A 22,958-nucleotide genomic window follows, 5' to 3' on the forward strand; every position below is an offset into this window, starting at 1 on the left:
TTGAAATGTACTAATATACATTTTTTGTTATTAAAAAATTTTAGTGAACCATAACTTAGAAATACATTTCTTTATTGATTTTAGAATTTTATACAAGTATACAATGAAACATAGTAATGTATAACCCCCATTTCTCCCCCAGTCACCTCCCCCACATTCCCCCAAGACAGGCTAATTTAAAGTTAAGGAAGCTGGCAAGAAATCAGTCAAGCTAAGGCAGGGCATTTATAATTAAGAATAAGCCTTCATGTGTGATTTATTTGGGAGCTGGGTGAGAGGCCCCCCAAAAGAGTAAAGAGCAAAAATAAACAACAACAGAGTGTCTTCTCACTGTCCTGCAGGTCAACACCATGATGCATCCTCAAGTCTTCATTTCAGGCCTCATACTGCTTCTCCCAGGTAAGTGAGTAGGTGAGCTGGGGGATGCTGAGGAGGCTAGAGCTGCCAGAAGAGATGACAATCCTCAGGCCTTTTTGATTATGGCTTATGTTGTGAGCAGAGAACCAGGATAAATTGTAGCTCCAAAGAACTTTCTTTTCTTTTTTTTTTTTTTTTTTTTGGTTTTTCGAGACAGGGTTTCTCTGTGTAGCTTTGCGCCTTTCCTGGAACTCACTCTGTAGACCAGGCTGGCCTCGAACTCACAGAGATCCGCCTGGCTCTGCCTCCCAAGTGCTGGGATTAAAGGCGTGCACCACCACCGCCCAGCCCAAAGAACTTTCTTAACCTGTATGAATTTCAAAACTTATGGCTAAATAAACATGATACCCAAGAACATGTCAGGTAAGAGTGAGAACACATTTATTCATGTGATAGAAAAGTAAGGGTAAGTGCATGTGCATGCATATGATGGACAAGTTAAAGGTGAGGGCATGTGCATACATGTGATAGACAAATAAGGGTGAATGCATGTGCATGCATGTGATGGACAAGTTAAAGGTGAGGGCATGTGCATACATGTGATAGACAAGTAAGGGTGAATGCATGTGCATGCATATGTTGGTCAATTGCTAATAAAAAATTAAACGAGAGCCTTCCATACAGGATGGCTAGTCAAAGTTAGCCTTCCTTCCATTTCTCTGTGCATTTTTGCTTGTTTAAACATTTTCAATTATTTATCTTAAAAACATTGTAATTCAAAGTGTTCCATGAAAAGGGAAAAGAAGAAATAACATAATTGTTTTTGAGACATGGTCTAAGTTAGTCCAGGCTGGCCTCCGACTTCATAGCTGGCTGAGGATCACCTCAAACTTTTGATCCTCCTGCTTCTAGGTCTGAGATTCTCCTAAAAGCTGAGATCACTGGTGAGAAATAAAATATGTTTCTGTGACTTAATTAAAATAGCATGTGTTTTATTTGCGATCCTAAAAACGGTATTTGGCAAAATCAAGAAATGAGTATCCCAGAAGGAAACATAATACTCATTTTATGCAATTATTAATGTGTTTTCTCGATCATGTCCCAACCTCACAGCCTAGTCCTGCATATAGGTGATTAGTTAAGGAATCTCACAGTTCATTGTTTTGTGCTTTTGTTTGTTTATTTGTTTGTTTCCTGTGCTGGGATCCAACACAGGGGCTAGCATGGGCTAGCCAAGTACTGTATCATTGAGCTCCATCCTCAGTCCTCAAAGTTCCTTTAAAGGCCACTGTGGAAGCTATTAAAATTTTATTAGAAATTTTATTCCATCATCCCCAAAAGAATTATATTTAATCATTTCAGTTTTTAAATTGCATCATTAAGTTATTAGTTACATATTTTCTGACTATGTGGTCTTACTTTGCTAGTGGGTCTTGCTCAAGTTCCGGAATGTCAACAACTTATAAGAAGGGACTTCTGCTTAATGTTTTTTGTTGGTTTGGTTTTTGGGTTTGCTTTTTGTTCGTAAAGTGCTAATCATAAAGTTCAGAATAAAACACAGCCCCTCCTGGTGGTTTTCTAAAACCCTTTCTGAAGACTGACCTTGAAGTTACTAAGGTTCTGCCTTGAAGTCAACAATGCTTTTCCAAAGCACTGGCTCTGCTCTTTGATTAGGAGAGGTGGGAAGAGTTAGCGATTTTGTTGTCATAGCACTGTGGAGGAGGAGGAGGAGGAGGAAGGATGGTTTAAGACAGGGTCTCCAAATCCTAGGCCTGCCTTCAACTCACTAGTTAGATGAAGCTGGCCTTGAATTCCTCATCCTTCTCCCTCTACCTCCCACTTTATGAGTATACAAGTGAGTTCTAGGTATACAAGTGAGTTCTAGGTTTACAAGTGAGTTCTGGGTTTACAAGAGAGTTCTGGGTTTACAAGGGTTACTTTTGTGCCCAGCTTCTGAAATAAAGTTTTAAATGTTTAATAATGAAATATTTGAGCTGGTCTCAGTGGCACTTGCTAATTACCCAGCACTCAGGAGGTAGAAATGGGAGGATTGTAGTTTAAGAATTATTTATGTATACAACATTCTCCCTCTATGTATGCCTGCTCACCAGAAGAGGGCACCAGATCTCATTACAGATGGCGGTGAGCCACCATATGGTTGGTGAGAATTGAACTAAGGACCTCTGGAAGAGCAGCCAGTCCTCTTAACCTTTGAGCCATCTCTCCAAATCGAGGATTGTGATTTAAAGCCAGTATGAGGCATGTAGCAAGATTCTCTCTCCAAAAGAAATACACACACTGAAGAAGAAAACAGAAATGAAAAGTATCTGTGTGAATATCCTACCACAAAATAAGTTCTTTTGTTCACAAATGTACCATTAAATAATCACCCTGAAGAAGAATATGCTAAGAGAAAACTGTTTACAGTCTTCAAATTCAAGCTGTAATACTGGACATTTAATCTTAGGTTTGGAGAGGTAGAGTCAGAGGAGCTCTGGGAGTTTTAAGTCAGCCTGCTTTATGCAGAAAGCTCCAGGCCAGCCATGGGTACAAAGTGAGACCCTGGCTCAGAAAACCAAATGATAACAACAAACATTAAGTTGTCTGCTTCCTTTCAAGCCTTCCCCACAAAAAACCCCAAACCAAAACAATAAAATACAAAAACAAAACAATAAATAAAGAAGGTCTGTAGCTGGGGTTCCATGTTCCCCTTCCCCATATTTTTTTTCTGAAAAACAACAATAGCAACAACATTTTAGGAAAATGTTGGGTACTATTTCTCCATTAGTTCCCCTCCCCCTTTTTTTCCATCACAGGTGCTCTGGGTTCTTACAGAGTAGTAAAGTGAGTGGTGGGTCATCCTGTCACACTGCCATGTAGTTACTCACCATATGGAGGGATCACTGCCACTTGTTGGGGCCCACAGGCTTGCTCGTGTGTTATTTGTTCACACACACTTACCTGGATAAGTGAGATGGATACTGTGTCACCTATCAGAGGAGCAGCCGATACCAGCTAACGGGGCATATTTCGGGAGGAAACGTGTCCTTGACAATAGAAAATGCTGTTCAGAGTGACCTTGGTCTGTATTGCTGTCCAGTGGATGTCCCTGGACAGCAGATAGTGAACTTTTCCTTGGAAGTTAAACCAGGTAAGCTTTCCTGGTTTCCTTTCTTTATTTCTTGCAGGTAAACTGAAGCCCCTGTTAGCTAATAATTTGTTGTTTTCCTAGAACATGGAAACAGAAAGTTCTTAGAAATATGTTTGATTAAACACTTGCTTTTGAGACATATTTAAAGACATGATCTCCTGTATCTTGCCACACAATTTGTTGCCTGCACACTGGAAATGTCCACATAGAAGAGGGTTCCCTCCAACACCTGTTCACTGTCACTCAGCAGTGTACTAACAGATGAGCAGCAGCAGCTAGTCCATAAATGACGCTGACACACAATTCCCTCCAATGAGCTTTGTTAGAATGAGGAGACCCCAAGGCCGAGATCAGACTTCAAGCTGGGAGGGAGAGCATTAGACAGAAACAATACCATCTATGAGGTTCATCCCTTGATGGGGTGTGAAGAGGCTTCCAGGGAAGGAGGGGCTTCTCTTTACAACCTGAAGAGGAGTTTCATTAAGAGCAGGATTGTGTGTGAGAGACAGAGATAGGAAGGTCGAGAGAGAGAGAGAGAGAGAGAGAGAGAGAGAGAGAGAGAGAGAGAGAGAGAGAGAGAGAGAGAGCGCTGCCATGACTGGAATGGCAGGTCTGCAGAGGATCCTCTTCAGAGAGGAGCCTGCAGAATAATCCTCTCAGCATTCCCCTGAGGAGTCTCAGACTGGTCCCCAGAGCAAGGAGACAGTCTGACTTGTTGCATCTGTTAGTGGTGGAGGTGTTAGCTGCTAGGTCTCAGGATGAAGGCTTACTACGGTGCTTGTTAACATATCAAAGCAGACACTGGCTGTCATTCTCTCAGCAAGGCCAGTACCTGGCACACCCTGCCCCCTCCCTAAATTCTCCAGCCCAGGGACTGGGCTGGGCTGCCCCTCCCCCAGCTGCTCTTCCCTATGTAACCCAGTCATTTTGGCTAGACAGGCCCCTTTGTGTTCTTGACCTCTTGGCCCACACTCTTGGCTCCTAGCTTTCCCCTCTCCTCACATGGGGAGTTCAGTTTGCTGGTCATGTTCACTCTAGACCCTCTGGATGCCTCTGTCTGTTTTCTCCCTCATATCTACAGTAAATCTGCACCATGGGTAGGAGTAATCATGTCTTCCTTTTGTTTCTTTTTTTCATTCAGAAAGTTTCTTATCATGTGATTTAGTTCACCATAGCTTAAGTGACATAGAATATGGAACACCCAGATGTTGGTTAGGTCCATAAATCTGGGGCTGCTGTTAGGGCACACAGCAGACAGCTTCTTTACTGTGTCAGGGAGCAGCAGCAAGGTGGGGCTTGACCTGTTCGGACTGTGGAATCTGGGGATTTGGTCTAAAGGTGCAAGCCCATGTTCTAACAGTAACAAGTTCATGAAATCACCAAATCTGGACTCATTACATTTTCTTTGTTTGTTTGTTTGTTTTCTTTCTTTCTTTTTCTTTCTTTCTTTCTTTCTTTCCTTCATTCTTTCCTTCTTTCTTTCTTTTCCTCTCTCTCTCTTTCTCTCTCTCTCTCTCTTAGCCCTCCCCCCGAGTCTCTGTCTCTGTCTCCCTCCATCCCTCCTTCTGTCCCTCCCTCCCTCCCTTCCTTTCTTACTTTTCTTTTTGTTTTTGTTTTTTCAAGATAGGGTTTCTCTATGTAGCTCTGGCTATCTTGGAACTTGCTCTTAGACCAGGCTGTCCTTGAACTCACAGATATCCACCAGTCTCTGACTCCAGAGTGCTGGGATTAAAGGAGTGTTCCACCAGCACTAAGTGTTATATTTTCCTTCCTTCCTTCTTCCTTCCTTCCTTTCTTTCCTTTTTTTTTTTTTCTCTGTGTAGCTCTGGCCATCTTGGAACTTGCTCTTAGACTAGGATGGCCTCGAACTCCAGGGAGGGTGTGTACTGTGCTCAGGCCTCTGCCCACACATTAGACTGGATCAGCAAACTGACCAGACCAGGTTAGAAACAGACTCCCTGCTGCTGGGAATAGTTTTACTGCAGCACAGCCACACCCACTCCTTGCTAAGTTGTCAGCAGTGACTTTCACACTGACTGACATGAGTGCTTGCTCCTGAACACCTGTTTTTATGCTCCTGAAACAAAAATCCTTTCATCTGACCCTCTACATAAAAGGGGCTTGAGGGCCAGTGAGATGGCTCAGTGGGGAAAGGTGCCCATTGTGAAACTTCATGACCTGAGTTCAATCCCTGGGCCCACATGGTGGAAGGAGAGAACAGACTCTGAAAAGTTATCCCCTGGCATCCACATTTGTGACATCCCACAAACACACAAATAAACGAATAAATTAATGTATTGAATTTAAGGGGGAACTCTACTCCCAATACTTCCCTACACATAGTAGGAACACTGCAGTGTTTTCTTTATGTCAAGGTAAACTCACGCTATATTAAGGGACTACATTGTATTCAAGGTAAAGAAGAGTTTTCAAAGCAATCATTCCTTGTTGCTGAGGTTTTATTTTGTAGTTAGCACAGTCAAGATCAAAGGAGATTACTTACAGGGAACACATGTGTCTGCTGACACAGACAGCATGAGTCCTGGCTGACTGTGTGATCCCAGCACCACTTTGCCTTAGCTCCTGTCTAGGAACTCTGCACACACCATCAGTAGCTGTTTGGATCATTACAGTGCTTTGGATCCTGTTGACTTGTCAATTGCAGGTTGAACCTGCCCAATCCAAACATCCCAAGTTTACAATGCTCCAAATTCTGGAGCCTTTTAAGCACAGATTTGATAATACACCTGGAAAATCCAACACCATGAAACCATCATGTGCAGAATTATCCACGGTTTATAAAGTTACCATTTAAGCTATATATGTAAAAGTGGTCATATGACTGCTACATCAATCATGTTTATACTTGAGCCTGACCCATAAGATATTATCTATACGCGGGCTGGAGAGATGGCTCAGTGGTTAAGAGCACTGACTGTTCTTCCAGAGGTCCTGAGTTCAAATCCCAGCAACCACATGGTGGCTCTCAACCATCTGTAATGACATCTGGCGCTTATAATAAAGAGATAAATCTTTTTTTTAAAAAAGATATTATCTATATGCAATTATTCTCAATTGGTTTTTTTTTTTTCCAGAGCTGAGTACCGAACCCAGGGCCTTGTGCTTGCTAGGCAAGTGCTCTACCACTGAGCTAAATCCCCAACTCCTATTCTCAATTGTTAAGAAAGATGTAAAATATTTAACTCAGCCAACTAAGCATTTTTGGATAAGGGGTATTCACCTTGTCTCTTTTTGGTTGGAAGGAACTATAGACAATGTCCACTCTCTACCCAATTGTGCAAATCCCAGTTGTGTTGGGGCTTGTGTGGGATCAGGATGCTAAGATGCAGAGCTGTATGTTGTGTCCCCTCAGGACTGACTGAAGTGACCATGCTGGGCATGGAAGCTGTGGTGAAGTCAGTCACCGCTGAGAGCAGTCCCAGTTTCCACACCTTCTCAGTCTCACAGAGATGCTTAGAGATCTGAGGATTTGACACCTGTCATTTATACAGTGTGTCCTTAGGAACATGGGCTCTGTGCTCAGCTCCATGTTGTTTGTGCAGCTGCCTCCTATTGGTGAGCTGTGTCCACTGCCCTGTCCTGCCCAGTCCTAGTTGGTCAATGACAAAGAACAGAAGTTCAGGAGAGGAGCCTCTCTGGGGACAGCCTCTCATGGGTACTACAACAGAAGCACTTGCCTATTCTTGCTTGACTGATCCTTGTTTATTTTGATTTTCAAATCCAGAAATTTCCACAAGTCCTCCAACAAGACCCACAACTACAGGAAGACCTACGACTATTTCAACAAGACCCACACATGTACAACTATCACCCCGAGTCTCCACTTCTAGTTCTACAACACCAGCACACACACAGACTCACACAGCAGGTACAACCCATTGGGTTCAGGACCCAGAGTCCTTCTCATGAGAGTCGGTACGACATAGACACTGAGTCAAGTCAGAAGCATAATATAGGTGAAGAGTTCTTAGCTGAGCCCAACAATAGTCACATGAACTGAGTCAGAAAGTTCGTGGTGGAAGTTATAAAGACAGAAAGTGGCTCAGACTCTGTCTTTGTTCACTTGGGTTGGAAGCTGGTTCTTCTGAGTCCAGGGTCAGACCTCTGCCATGAGCATGGATGCTTGGAGGGTTTGTATTGTTTCTACATCCTTACTGGAAAGGCATCCTTACACCACCCTTTTAAAGAGGCAATGGATGGCTTGTAAAGTTTACTTTAAGGGTCTCTCCATTTATTCATATAACATGAAAAGTGAAATATAAATCCTATGTAGGGATGAAAAAACACACACACATCAAATTTGAAGGCTGTAGGAAATGATTTTACATGCTCATGCTTTTGAGTGAGGCCATGTAGTCTAAATCTTAAATTGCCTACAAGTAAAGTTAATATTAATACATAGGAACTTAACTTACAGATGGGGAGAAGCATGCCATCCTGAAGGCAAGTTTAGTTTCAAACTTTCTACATCTAGGAGTGAAAAGACAGCTGTGAGAGGGGCTCTCGAGCTTCCTAGAAACTGTCCATCCCCTGAGGGAGGGCTGCATTCTGACAAGTAGAAGAAGCCACACAGCTTTCTGTTGTTGATTTTAGAGTAATGGGAGGTATTTATACCCTGTCCTCTCATTGGCCTTCCGGTACTTTCAAGCAGAAGGACCCTGAAGGACTGGGCTACACGCCAAGTATGCAGAGAGCTCTAGGTTATAACTGGGATGTTAGAGCACAGGATTTGTGAGAACAACCCTCTGTTCCAGGCCGCTGCACACACTGAGAACTGTGAGATCTCTCAGGACTGACGGAACTTTTCAATACTCAGTTTCTGCCTGCTTCAGAGGACAGGCTCGTGAACTAAGTTAGGAAAACATGGACAGGTTATTGACTTGACTAGAAACTGATATTTAAGAGAAGCATTGGGCCATGAGCTCAGATGACTTCCTGGGAATTATTTAATACAATTTTATATTTCTATTGTTAGTTTACTAAAGAACTGCCGTTGAGGGTTGGCTGTCCAGTCCAGGGAGAAGGCAAACACTCTGACTACTGCAAAAAGAACACATATCCTCACATCCACCTCGGGTGCTCATCCTGGTTGTCCAGATACTATTCATGGAATATCAGATGTGAGGGTGTAAGAACAAGGAGAAAGTGACCCAGGCTAGGGAAGCCAGTTAAACTCATGATGCCTTTTATCAAGAACTGAATTGGGTAACTTCTGACCATCTGACATTTGTGTTGTCCTGTCATTAGTTCAGAAGGACAGTCACATCTTACATGTTTCAGTGTCAGGACAAAATAGGAGAGTAGTGTAGAACAGGAGAGTGTTGTTCAAATGTAAGGTCCAGGTTGTAGTGAGGTAGGGGATCCAGAAAGACCCTGAGGAGCCATGAGAAGCCCAGGTTTAGGTATTCCAGTCTGGCCACGACCAACTTACTCCAAGATCCTTCCTTGTTCTGAAAAGGGAAGCATTTAGAGGACTCCCAGGGAGGCAAGTGCTCAGCTCTGCAGGTGAAGTGAGCTGTGGGTGAGAACAATGTAGGGACTCCAGAAGAAAAGGGAAACACAGGCTGCACTAGAGTGTTCCATGTGGAAGCCTGTGGTGAGCAATGGAAGATGAGTCAGAAAACACAGGAAGTCACTCTTAGTACAGGAATGGATGGAGGACAGGAGACCTTGTCTCAATCAGTCATTCAACCAATTACCAAACAATAAGTAAATAAATTTAAGAGAGAAACAGAGACAAAGAGGAAGGAGAGAGGGATTCCATAGCACAAGGCAGGCTGCAGAGTAAGAGTCATCCCCAGAATGATGCTGCTACCTTGAGAACTCAGTGATGAAATGGTCCGTTTATTCCATGTTGTTCAGTGAGCTCATCTCCATGGAAAGAAGTGTGGATAATCTGGGGCTTGAATAAGACCTGCAGTGAAGAGGGTAGTGAGATACTTCCAGGTCCCTCTCCTAGAAGGTGAAATGACCCTATTCTTGATAAACCTAAATCTTAACTGAGTGTTCGATCCTCCATGTGTTAATGTCACCTATGTGTCAGAGGAGTTCAGGAGTCTATAATGGAAAGTGTGAAATAATTCTGAATCCTGATAAAGCTGTCCAGAACATTAGGACACAGATCACTTGCTCAGGATAGTGAGACAATGACAGACAGTGCCCATCTTTGGATACATTTCTCAGAGGAGTCAGCCAAGGCTGATGTATAGGAAGGAGCTATTCTTGCTTAGGAGGCTGGGGGAGGCACTGGGGGAGGTGATATTAAGTTTTGTTTCTATTTCCTTGGTGGGGACACACTCCAAAGCTGAAACAGTTCTTGCATTGTTCTCATTCCAGAACCCACTACGTTTTATCCACATCAGACAACAGCTGAGGTGACAGAAACCCCATCCTATGCTCTTGCAGGTAACTAAGTTCTCCTCCCTTATCCCCTTGGAAGGTCCAGATCTTGATGAAGCTGGTGAAGAATAGGCACCCTCTGCAACAATACAGATCTGACATTATAAGTGGTGGCAGGGACAGAGACACAGCTCCATTCTACCGCCCCCTCACCCAGCATCCTCAAATGGTACCTTCCGACAAGCTCCTCCATGCAGGCCAAACTAGACTGTGTGGCTTCTCTGAAGAAAAGAATGTCAGGGACAGTCAATGGGATGGAGTGTTGATGATATTTAACTCAGATCCTAAGCACCTGGTCATTACGAAGAGAGATGCTTAGCAAAGGAATAGGGTGCACTGAGGCATGTATATGGACTTCTCCATGCAGAGCACTTAGGTTTCTTTACATTGGGTATACATGTGATGTGGTGGCTCTCAAGTCGGATCTCTGGAATTTCTAGGAATTGCCCCATCCCTCCTGTTGCTGTTTGCTTGGAAACAATGCTCCAAGATTTATTTATAGTTAAATACTATTCTTCCATAAGCAATACTGTGATGTAGATTTCAGAGGGATATTTGTTTATATTCAGGAATGGGAGAGAAGTGCTAAAAACAGGAGTATCTATATCATTTGACCCCCAACAAGTGTGATTTGCTTGTTGCTTATGCCAACTTGGTTTGAGATATCTGTGAAGAGCACAGATTGCCTAGGTTGGAAATTCTGTCCTTTATCAGTGTTTCCCAGAAGGATCTCGACTTTGTCAACAGAATAAGCAATACAGCCACCCTCCTGTTCATCCTGGAACAATGAGCCATTTCCTTCCCCCATGCTGCAGGCTTCCGTTCTGTGGCTCATTGATTACTCCTGCCTTTCTATCCTGTTCCTGTCTTGGCTAACAGTTGTGTGACTATAGAGATATCTACTCTGTTGAATCTGTTCTATTATTTATTCAATGAACATAACATCACTTTTTTAAAATGTAAAATCAGTTTATTGTAATCAATTTTACAGAATATTGTGGTTGTAAAGTGTGATGAGGGGCTTGGGTCATATCTGCAAAGGGGGTAAGTCATAGATACGATGACAGCTACACTGTTAGGCATAGTGCCTGGAGGACTGGCAGCAAGCAGCTGTAGATGAACTTTCTTTTGGGCTGCCAGCTCACAGAAAATGACACAGAGACTTATTAATCATGAAAGCTTGGCCTTAGCTTAGACTTGTTTGTAGCTAGAGTTTTCCTGCCTGGTCCACAGTCAGGACAAATCTCTCTTACCTGCCAGTCCCACAGACGCTCAAACCCGATCAAGTAAACACAGAGACTTATATTGGTTACAAACTGTATGGCCGTGGCAGGCTTCTTGCTGACTGTTCTTACAGCTTAAATTAATCCATTTCTATTAATCTATACCTTGCCACATGGCTTGTGGCTTACCGGCATCTTCACATGCTGTTTGTCATGGTGGCGGCTGGCAGTGTCTCTCTGACTCAGCCTTCCACTTCCCAGCTCTATTCTCCTCCTTGTCCCGCCTATACTTCCTGCCTAGCCAATGGCCAATCAGTGTTTTATTTATTGACTAATTAGCAACACATTTGACATACAGAACTTCCCACAGCACTTGTTCCTAACTAGTTCTTATAACTTAAATTAACCCCTATCTTTTAATCTACTTCTGTTTTTAATGTGGCTCAGTTACCTCTACTCTGTACTCTCATCCTGCTTCCTCTCAGTTTGGCTGGCACCTCTGCTTTTCTTTCTCTCCAAGTCCTCTCTGTCCCAAGGGGTCTCACCTCACATCCTGCCTAGCTATTGGTCATTCCGCTCTTTATTAAACCAACCACAATGATACATCTTCACACTGTGTCAAGGAATATTCTGCAACAGGTAGCTGCTATGACTTGGGAACATCTACATTCATGTGCCTCTTTTACAAAGCAAACGACTCAGTTTGATTCCCAAGCTCATCACTGGACTTGGTTCTTTGGGACTTAAACTAGTGAGCCTGGCTCCCTGATGTCTACTCTAACCTTGTCACTTATACTTTCTCCAGTGTAGCAGAGTCTCCTCTTCTGCCTTGTCAATCTTAGGTCACATGGGAAATCTGAGGTTGCACTGTGGTCTGAATGTTTGTGTCCCCATAAATTCCTTTCATAATGTTTAATTCTCAATGCAATAGTTTAAAAGCTGAGGTCATCAGGAAGGTGATTAGGTTATAAAAGTAAGAAGTTTGTGCACAGTGTTAGATCCTTTGTTAGAGGGCTGATGGGGCTGGTTTTCCCTTTCCTTCTCTTGGGGACACACAAAAAGTATCATCTATGAACAGAGGAGTCTCAGCAACTGCCCAGTCAGTTTGTGTCTGGATCTGCGACTTCCCAGCCTTTAGAACTATGACCAATGCATTTCTTTTGTTTCTAATTTACTCATTCTAAGTAATTTTGTTTTAGCAACCTGAATGGACCAAGGTGGGTTGAGCATACCAACGGCAGCACCAAAATAGGCTTGCAGCACTGAGACCCTAATTCTCCCTCACTCGGCCCCACTCTCCACACTCTGGTTTGGTCCTATACTACTTCTTGTCCTTAAAACTATAGTGGCATGTCTTTCTTAATCAACTATGGTGATGCTGACCTCTGCCACCTTTCTCAGCCAGCTCTATGCTCTCAATCATGGTAAGCTGAAACTGCCACATGCTGGCCTCTGTGGTTTAGAGCAGGTTCCTGTGGCCTTGAGTCTCATCCAAACAAGGCCAGGCCTTGCAGGACTCTGAATGAATGTCTGTGCATGAGTGTGCATGTCTGTGTGTGTGACTCAATATTCTCAGGAGCTGCTTATCTGTGTTTTCCTCATCCCCATGTGGCCTACTTTTTTTCTAGGCTTTCAGAGACATTAGTTAATTTAAAGTCATATGCAGTGAACCCACAGAGTCAGGAGGGATTAGATAATTGTGACCTTTGGATGTTGAGAGGGAAATCCTTAGTGTGACCTGTTTCCAGGTAGAAAAACAAAAAGAAACAGATACAAACACAAGGCAGCAGGAGCTGCTGTCTGCCACTGTCCTCATCTGTGAAGAAGAAAGAAGGAGGGCATTCAGGGTATGTAATGCCATGTCACCTAACCCTGGTCAGAGGGGAGCTTTCCAGAGCAGAGCAGGGACTGCAGTACCTGTGTCCCTGGTCTCCTTGAGACTTCTGGCATTTGGGTCTTGTAACTTGAGGCTCCTGGGCTGATTCCTTCCTGGCACATGGCACCCATTTCTTAATGAACATTTTGCAAAAACAAGAAATGTTTAGACTGAAGGGGATTTGGGTGTCACATGGCCCACCACCTGCCTTTGATAGCTGTGTCTGCCAGGAATCTTACACACCATCCCATTTCATTATTTCATGGCAATTTATGTCACTGCTAGATTGGGGAAACTCTTTAATTCTTCTTTGGAGATACACACCTTCCAATTTATTCCCCAATTCTAGGTACACTTCTTTTGACAAGTTGTTGGATGCTCCTCATTAGATAAACCGTATGATATTTCTAAAGTGAATTCCACAGTATTCCCCCTCCTGCTCCCTGTTCCTTCCATCACATAATAATAATAACATCACCAAGGTTTCCAACAGTGTTGAGTGCTCATGCATGTATTCCTCAGTACTTATGGGCAGGACCTTGATGATGATGAAGGTCACTTTGCTAATAAATATAGACAGAATTGAATTTAAATTTTATGTGATTTAGCCTTATCTTACTGAATCACTTCCTCCTATTCCTAGAAGTTTTAACTTAAGGACTTAAGTTACAAACAGAGCCCAGACTGTAGATGTTATCTAAACTTAGTCATTGCTTTTGGTTCCCTGTAAGAGCTTTCATAGAGTAAAATGTAAACATAGTAATGTGAAAATGAGGAAAACTATGAGTCATTCAACTTTATTCATGCTGGGCAATATCAGCTTTGGCAATTAGAAGGGACTTCCAAGGACCTGTAGTGTTTCCACTCATTGTGTGGCACTATGTGTACATTGCCACCAGAGATGTCTGTCATTTGATAAAATTCGAAATATGGAGGCATCTGATGTCAGTTGCTCCATCTGTTAAATGCAATGAAGGGGCTCCTTGTCAGGATGCTACAAACCTTATGTATGTCTGATACAGGGTTCTGTGTTTCATATATAGACACAGAGAAACAATGAAAACAATAGATTCCTTGTTACAAAATAGGCATTTCAAATGGACTTTGTGGTGGTATTATGTTCCCCAAAATATTGTGTATCCTAATAAACTTATCTGGGATCAGAGAATAGAAAAGCCACTAGATACTTAGGATAGGCAGTGGTAGCACATGCCTTTAATCTTAGCATTCCAGAGGCAGAAATCCATCTGTTCAAGGATACAGCCAAGCATGCTGACTCATGCCTTTAATCCCACAAAGCGTGCCTTTAATCCCAGGGAGTGATGGTAGAAAGTAGAAAGGTATATAAGGCGTGAGAACCAGAAACTAGAAGCATTTGGCTGGTTAAGCATTTGGCTGGTTAAGCTTTTAGGTTTTGAGCAGCACAGTTCAGCTGAGAGCCATTCGGATATGAGGACACAGAGGCTTCCAGTCTGAGGAAACAAGATCAGCTGAGATGTTGGCCAGGTGAGGATAGCTGTGGCTTGTTCTGTCTCTCTGATCTTCCAGCGTTCAACCCAATAACTGGTCTCAGGTTTGATTTTATTAATAAGAACTTTAAGATTCCTGCTACAGGACTTCAAATATATGATGTTCAAAACATGCTGTTCAGGATGTCTCCTGCCATACTCAGTATTAACCCTCACATATTATAAGACACCGTGGCCTTGTGGGTAATATTTACAGATGTAGAATACTATCTAAATTTTTGTAATTATAATTAACTTTTCCTCTTATTGAGCAGATTGGAATTACACTGTGACATCTTCAGACAACTTTTGCAGAAATTACACTGTAAGTATATTCCTCCCCAATTTATTAGCCACGTTCACTTGTATATCTTCTAGGAAACAATTTGTATTTAAAGATATTGTCTGTAAGATTAGTCCACAGATATTTGTGTCAAAAAAGAAGAAGAGGAAAAGAAAAAGAGTCAGATATAGTGGTCTATTCCTTATTCTTAGGACTTGGGAACTTAAAACAAATATCAGAAGATTGAGGCCAGCCTGGACCATTAGGCCACTTGGGCTACATAGAGAGAGACCCTAACACTAAAACTGTCGATAAATAAACTCATAAACATATAAAAATAAAGAAATTAAAAAGAAGAATATGATGTTTAAAAGGGTGTTTGAATTCAAGATGTTCATTTACAGTCTCCTAATACTGTTTTTCTACCCAGTAACCATTTTTTGTAGAGCCCACTGGTGATATTTTTTCCACACACAAACCTCCACATAAGGTATTAAGGCCTTAGGCATTATTAATTTTGCATGATTTTTTCTAGACTTTCTGTATACTAAGCTTGAGGAAAATCTAAGGTCATCTGCTTCCAAGATTCTTGACAGAGTTCTATCCTACAAATAGCAGAGGGAAATCTTCAATAGGATTTTTCACTTTTGTCTCCAGGAAGAAGCAAGGTTTGTCTTAGTATGTGTAATTAGTACAGTAGAAATGGTGGGTGAGGTAAGAAAAAAGCCAGATAGGGGGTGGAGAGCTCTTGTTAGCATGTGCAAGACCCTGGGTTTGAACTGCCCAAAACCACCCAGCAACAGTAAAACCCTCAAGACAATGTGGAAATATCTATATAAGGCCAAATGGCCTAATTAATGCTTTTATACCTATTGACAGTCAGAACATAACACATTCTTCATAGCTGAAGATATCTCTGAACTCCTGACCCCCTGTCTTTCAGGAGGTGAAATAAGAGGAGTGAAGTCCACCATAACTGTCCCCCTCCTTTGAGACATCATTTTATTTCACGGCTCTGGACAGCCTAGAACTCACAATCTTCCTGTCTCAGCCTACTGAGCACTGGGATTACAGGCCTATGTCACATGCCCAGCTTCACACTAAAAAAGTAACAACCTAATTGACATTAGCACCCAGTGGTCTGGAAGATATGGAAAGTTAAATATCTGAAACCATTAAGTACACGTTGCTAAGAGCAGATTTCTGGTTCCATACAAAACAAAACAGCACTGCATGTTAAAGTTATTCTTGCCCTCAGTTACCTGAGAAACAGTCATGCTTAGCAGCACAAAGGAATAATTTGGAGTTAAATTCAAAATAAGTCATCTTAAGATGTCAAGCTGTCCCCTAGGTGCATCGAAAACAATGTACAGCAGCACAGTTTTCCTTTCAGGGTGTTTGTTTGTTTGAGACAGAATCCCATGGAGCTCAGGCTGGCTTTGAAAGGGCTATGTACCCAGAAAGGCTCTGGAACTCCTGACCCTCCTGCTTCCATTTCTCAGGTCCTGGGATTAAGGTGTACACACCCATGACTATCATTTGTAGCATATGTATTAAACCAATATATCAACTTTCTGGACTCTGTTTAATAAAAAAGTTAAACAAAATTTGTTAAGAATAATAAGAAAGTATAAGTACAGCTGCCATTCATAATCAAGAAAATGTTATGAAGTAAATGTTCATGTGGGTACCATGGACACACACAGTCCAAGCACTCAGGAGGTGTAGGAAGGAGGAGCAGAGGTTCAAGTTCATTGTCAACTAATGAGATTCAGGACAGCCTAGGACCGACCAGGAGACCCTGTCAGAATAACAAACAAACCTTATTTTCTTCTATAATCTCTACAGTATTGTCAAGAATAAATGAAAATCCCTCTCCTGGGAACCCTACTGAACACATTGTTTGAGGACATAGAGACAGAGCTCATAGAGCTTAATTAACTTGTCCATGGTCTCCCTGACTAGGCAGAGGAGCCGCGTTTTGTGACTCCAGAGATGAGGCTCACACACCAGCAAAGACCTGGTCTCTGATCCTCCCTTTCCTTGCAGTTAAACCCATCCCATGGGCTCTGTTTAGGGTTGGTAGATTAGTGCTAAGCTATTAGAGGGGCCTCACTTGCCACCAGCCTGTCTCCTACTTATTCGAGTATGTGCTGATCCCTGATCACCTGCACCAAGGCACTAGGGGAGATTCTGCATTTGTGTCTGATCACATGGTGTTAATCAAGCTACACTGGGGGGAAAGAGTCTTCCTACTATTTTTAGAAAGTTATTGGATATAATTGTATGGTTTCTTTTTTCTAAACCCCCTCCAAATCCTTCCACATCTCTATCCTTGCTCCTTGCTTTATTTCTAATTCATGGTCTCTATTCCTTTAATTATTTATATATATAATATATTAACACATATATAACTTATAAAATCTGTAATATGTTAATACATAATTATTAACATCACACATAAACTGTATAAGATGTTTTATTTACATATTTATACTTAATACATATATGTATTCTAAAAACATTAATATAACCTGGCTAGTCTATATACTATTTCTGTGTATATGTTTCCATGCTAACCATTTGGTGTTAGATGTTTATAAAGACATGGAATCTTGAGTTGCATTTACATGACAAGTAGGGTCTGTGATGGAAGACCAGACCAGGAGCTGAGCACACTGAGAGCAAGTGAACTTAGAGATGGGCTACTCTTTTTTTCTCTTTTAATATCATAAGATGATTTCTGGAATTTAGGGAATACCCTACTGACTATTAAAGCAGACGTAATTCACATACATGATGTATGAACCTACATTAAGCATGAGGTGTAGAATTTTGACTGAGGTATCCACCCATGCAATAACCTCAAGCAACATGGAACACGTTTCCACCATCATCAAAGACACCAAATTCACACAGTCTTGGAGTTGCACTGCCCAATACCACCTCAGTTTCTTGGGTCTTCCTCATATTCCAGATTAGCCACAGTCCAGAAGAGATGAAGCTCTAGGACCTAGAGTCTAGGTTAAGGTCAAGCACATGTTTTCTGTTCCTCTCACTTGCTGTCCCTGTGTTTACTGCTGTTTATTTATTGCTACTGTTGTTTTATTTATTGTTTCCTTAGGAATCAGTCCCTTCACAGAAGCAGCAGAACATGACTAATGGCTTCTATGTGGGCATCTCCATGGCTGCCCTGCTGCTGCTGCTGTTTGTGTGCACCCTGGCTGTCACCAGTAAGTAATTTCACAACTGTCCCCAGGGAAGGAGAGCCAGGGTTCTCTGACAGTCTTTAGCAAGTAAACATGTCACAGGGGCTTCGAGTTCACATGGTTTCTATAGCCCCAGATATAAGACACACTTGGTAAACATCTACTCCCCAAGGGATGTGTTAGGACCCACAAAACTCTGCAGGTGATTTCTGGTACCTGGTGAGTGCTCTGTTCAGTGATCTTGAACCATTGCTGCTATGTCTCCAAAGATTCCCATTCTGTAAAACTTGGCCTCATGTTGTCCATACTGGTACCGACCTTAAGAGGTCGCTGAGGATGACCTTCCACTCCAGATCCTCCTGCCTCCAACATCCAAGTGCTGGGCTCTCGGGGATAGGCCCGAAGTGCTTGGCTGCACTCCTGTTCCCAACTCTGTCCTGTGTCTTTCATTTGTTGCCATCGAAAGGGAAACATTATATTTTCCATAAAATAAATTACATAATATGACACAAGAGATTTTGGATAGGTTTGAGAATTTCTAGACCACTGTAAGATTTTGATGTGTTCTCTCCTTTCCCACCCTTGGAATCTCACTTGTTTCCCATGATGATACTGTTGGATGTTCTGGAACATAGTAGAAGAGGCAAATGAGACATTGGTGGGAAGCCCCCTGACTAATACTGAACAGACAATTTGAAGGTGGCACCCAGGCCTACATGGCCCTTTCCATGAGTTGCTCATCTGTACACAGTGTTTCTTTCTGTGTAGTCCATTCCCTGTGTAAGAACTTCAGCCATGGACTTTACAAAACACCGTGCATGAGACCATTACTGACTGTTTCACAGATTCATCAGATTTCAGATGTTTCCCTCTAATTATTTCAAAGGTGTCCATTCAAAGTGATTGTTTAAGGTGGATTTAGTGTCGTGTGTTTATAATAAGAGCATTTACAAGTCTGTGGCTAGCCTGGGCTACATATCAGAGCATGTCTAAAAGGGAGAATTACGTTGTAAGGGAGTAAAATTCCACAAATGTTCCCTTCCTTTGTTCAAAGTTGTTTATTTCTCCCTTACTGGCTTGTTCTCTAGTGGCCCATTAGAAAGAATCCAGACTTTTTGTTTGTCTCAGTGAACAATAATTTACCAATCTCATTCTATCAAATTAGGTCATGTGGATGAATATACCAGACAATGAATGGAAAGAAAATCCTTCCTGTGGGGTACAGGAAGAAATTACCCAAAATTACCAGGGCATGGATCAATCAAAAACAGAAACAATATCCTTGATTAGGAGAAAATATCATGAGTGTTTCTGATGACATGTTCAATTTTCCTTTCAACTTATCCTACCTCTACCCATTCCAATTTAGGGTACATCCTTATGAAAAAGAAGTCGGGGTCTCTAAGGTAAGCTGGCACGGATAGTGTTGATTCCTTTCGAACTTACAATCTTAAGAATGTCTATTTTCTCTTTTGCTACTAAGTCATTCTTTACTCTTTGGTTCATTGATTGGTTGGTTGATTTGAGGCATGGTCTTATTATGTGGTTCAGACTGTCCTGGAACTCACAACACTTCTACCTCAGACTCTTTTGTGCTGGGATTACAGTGTGTTCCACAATGCTTGGGCTCTGTTCTGTACATTGGATCCCAAATAAAGTTTAATGAGTCCCTTTCTTGTTGCCCTCATTTCTCAGTGATGTTTTCTGCATTCCGTATTTCCTGCATTTACGGTAGGACAGGAACAGAAGGCCCTGGATCCTCACCTCTTATGGGTAGTCATTGAGTTCTAAGTTTTGCTTCCTGGAACTGGTGTTGAAGGAGTTGATCCACTCTTGTTTCCTCAGTGTTTTCTTTCACTGAGTTCCTATTCTATTAAAAACTGATGAAGTGTATCACAAAGCATATAAGCTAGTAGACAGGTCCTTTTAGGTGCTTTTGGTAAGTATGGTGGGGATGACAGGGTTAGGGGGTGGGCTGTTTGAGGAAGCCCAAGGGAGCAGAGGATTTAGAGGAAGATCATTTCTGAGACCCCGGGAGTGTAACGGGATATGGTGTGGCCAGTGTCCCCACACTCCACACGTGTCCCCTGAACTCACTGCACTGGTGTCCGCCTCACAGGCTCTTTCCTGCACTTGTCCTCTTTACTGCACTTGGAAGCTCCTTTCTCTCTCCAGTGTTATCTGCCCTCCTCTACAGCCATCTAATATTCTTCAATCGACTGAAGATTGCCTGTTCACAGGACTGTGTCTTTAACTAAGTCTAATTCCATGACCTTCAGGCTGCCTCCATAGACTTACCTGTGTCTGTGTTAAGCACAAGAACGAAGCCATAGACTGGGTTGTGACCAGTGTCAGGGCATTAAAGTGCCTGACACAGTTAGTTCTTAATAAGTGTCCATCACACCTTCCCTTCACAGTAATAAATTTATAAGGTAGGAACTGCTATTAGTCTCATCCTACAAAATCAAAAACAGACAAGTCCATAAATATGAGGTCACACTATACTGGCCTCAACCTCAGGAGCCCATGCTTGGAAATCTAACGGGTAAGTAAAATAATGTAAAGCAAACAGGCTGTTTCTGGAAATGGAAAAGAACTATTCCCAAGAGTTGGAAGAACACAGCATCATTTTAGTCCATAATTTTTGTTCCTTTATTAGTAAGGCATTTTAAAAAATATTTAATTTAAATTTTTTATCTTTGCATGTGAGAGAGAAAGATAAGGCTAAGAATAGGCAGAGGTGGGACAGGGACATGGAGAGGACAGGCATGAGTGTGTTCAAGTACACCTGCCTGGAGGCCAGAGGAGGACAGGGAGTGTCCTTCTCTATCCTCACTTTGTCCTTTGAGGCAGAGTCTCCCTTGGACCTGCAGTTCACATTGTTTGCTTTGCAAGGTCCAAAAGCCCCAGTGATCCTCCTGCCTCTGTCTCCCTCAGTGCTGGCTTACAGGGATGCAGGCGATGTTCTACCTGTTACCTGGGGCCTGCATCTGAACTCTGGTTCTCCTGTTTGTGCAAGGACCATGCTTAACTGCTGAGTCATCTCTCCAGACCCCAAAGTTACTTTTTAATCACTTAATATAAAAGAAAACATTGGAGAAGACACAACACATAAAGAAGAGGGGGAGAACTTGGGGAAGGTGGCACATGCCTGTTATTTCAACATTCAGTAAGCTAAGGCAGGAGTACTGTAAGCTAATGTCCAGCCCAGACTTCTAGCAATGCCCTGTCTAAAAATAAGTAAATAAGGCTTTTAATTCCAACTCAGCAGGCAGAGTCTAGTGGGTCTCTATGAGTCCAAGTCAATCTGGTTTATGTAGTATTTTACAGGATAGCCAGGGAAACACAGTGAGACCCTGACAAAACCAAATGAATGAATGAATGAATGAATGAATGAGTGAATGAATGGATGGATGGATGGATGGATGAACAAATAAATAAATAAATCAAAAGCAAGAAAGAAAGCCACAAAACCAAACTAACCATTACATGACACAATCTGGGCATTCTCTCATGACTTTCTCTGTCAGTTTATATCACACTGACTCAGGAGTGTCCTGACCCTACACTGTTTCCCTACATGTGTGACTGTCCCAGGCAGAGTGGAGCTGGATCTCTCTTGTTCTGTGTAATTCTCAGCACAGGCATGTTCCTTATGTGGCTGACTGGAGATGCTCATTTTGGTTCTGCATTTCAGTAGTAGAAATGGCTGCTGTGTACAAACGACAAAACTCCACTGTGTCAAAACATCACCCATGAGTTCATCTGTTTTCTTCCCTGGTTTGCCCCTTCATGAGTTCTAGAAGCTCAATGTCATTCCACTGTGCCTTCCCTGACTATCAGGGGCACGGGATGAGCTCTGCAAGTGACGCCCCTCCCACAGCTGTTGGTTGTGAACCCCGGCAGAGCTGTCCCCCAAATTCCTTTCAGTCCAGTTCCTGATGTTTGTGTGCTTGTGACATCTGAGAATGTGTGTCATACAGTAATCTTTGAAACTGTACCACAGACCACCAGCTACAGTGAAAAGACACTGCTTTGTTACTTGACATGTTTTTCTACTCCATGCTTAATGTTAGATTTAGATCTGTGCAGATTCCAAAACACTTTCTTTTTCAATAAAGAAAACTTTGTATTATTGTGTGCATGATATGAGTGTGTGGGAGGGAGTGGTGTGTGTGTGTGTGTGTGTGTGTGTGTGTGTGTGTGTGTGTGTGTGTGTGTGTATGGTGATATGAAGTGCTGTGGCACCTGTGGAGGCCAGAGGACAACACTGTGGAGCTGTCTCTTTCCTTCTGCCTTTTCCTTGTGTGCGGCAGATCTTACTCAGGTCACAGGCTCCCTAACCCTTTCTAAAGTGTCACAGTGCAAAGTAAGTACCTGAGTCATCAATTTCCTAGCCTACTTCCAAAATGCACATCCTGATTAGGTACCTTGGTTTGATATCTAGATATCTGTCTCCTAGGTCTACCACCTTTTTTTTTTTTTTTTTTTTTTTTTGTACAATAGTATCTAGAAGGACTCCAATATGAGCTGCTTTTTTAAAAAACAATTTTTTAGTTAATCTGATGCCTATTGAACAAACGTTTTTATGACTTAATAGGAGGGCTCTGTGTGGTGCTGTTTACTGTTACAGTTTTTGTGAATGGGGTCCCTGGATTTCTGAGCATATATCATATAGTTCTGCTCAGACCTGAAAGGTGACCTCTTGTTCATTCTTCAAACCGCCCCCCCCTCTCTGTGCAGCTTGGTAACATTCCATGCCTCTAAAAATGGAGCTTTTCAAAACCCAGCAGATGTACGGTCCCCAGCTGAAGATAATGTGTACATAATTGAAGACAATCGTTACCCTATGGAATGAGTCCCAGTGGCCCTCTGAGGGGTCTTCTGCCTGATACTGGAAAGACAACAACCGGATTGGACAGTGCAAACAC

The 22,958-nt window shown here is 42.3% G+C and overlaps 1 pseudogene; it reads left to right on the forward strand.

Moving 5' to 3' along the window:
- The first annotated feature begins 350 nt into the window (after positions 1–350).
- On the forward strand, positions 351–22,885 carry LOC128122616 (hepatitis A virus cellular receptor 1 homolog; annotated as a pseudogene).
- The last annotated feature ends 73 nt before the right edge of the window (positions 22,886–22,958 follow it).

This window comes from Peromyscus californicus, unplaced genomic scaffold (assembly GCF_007827085.1).
Source record: "Peromyscus californicus insignis strain IS unplaced genomic scaffold, ASM782708v3 Scaffold_3__1_contigs__length_106647218, whole genome shotgun sequence".
Lineage (NCBI taxonomy): Eukaryota > Metazoa > Chordata > Mammalia > Rodentia > Cricetidae > Peromyscus > Peromyscus californicus.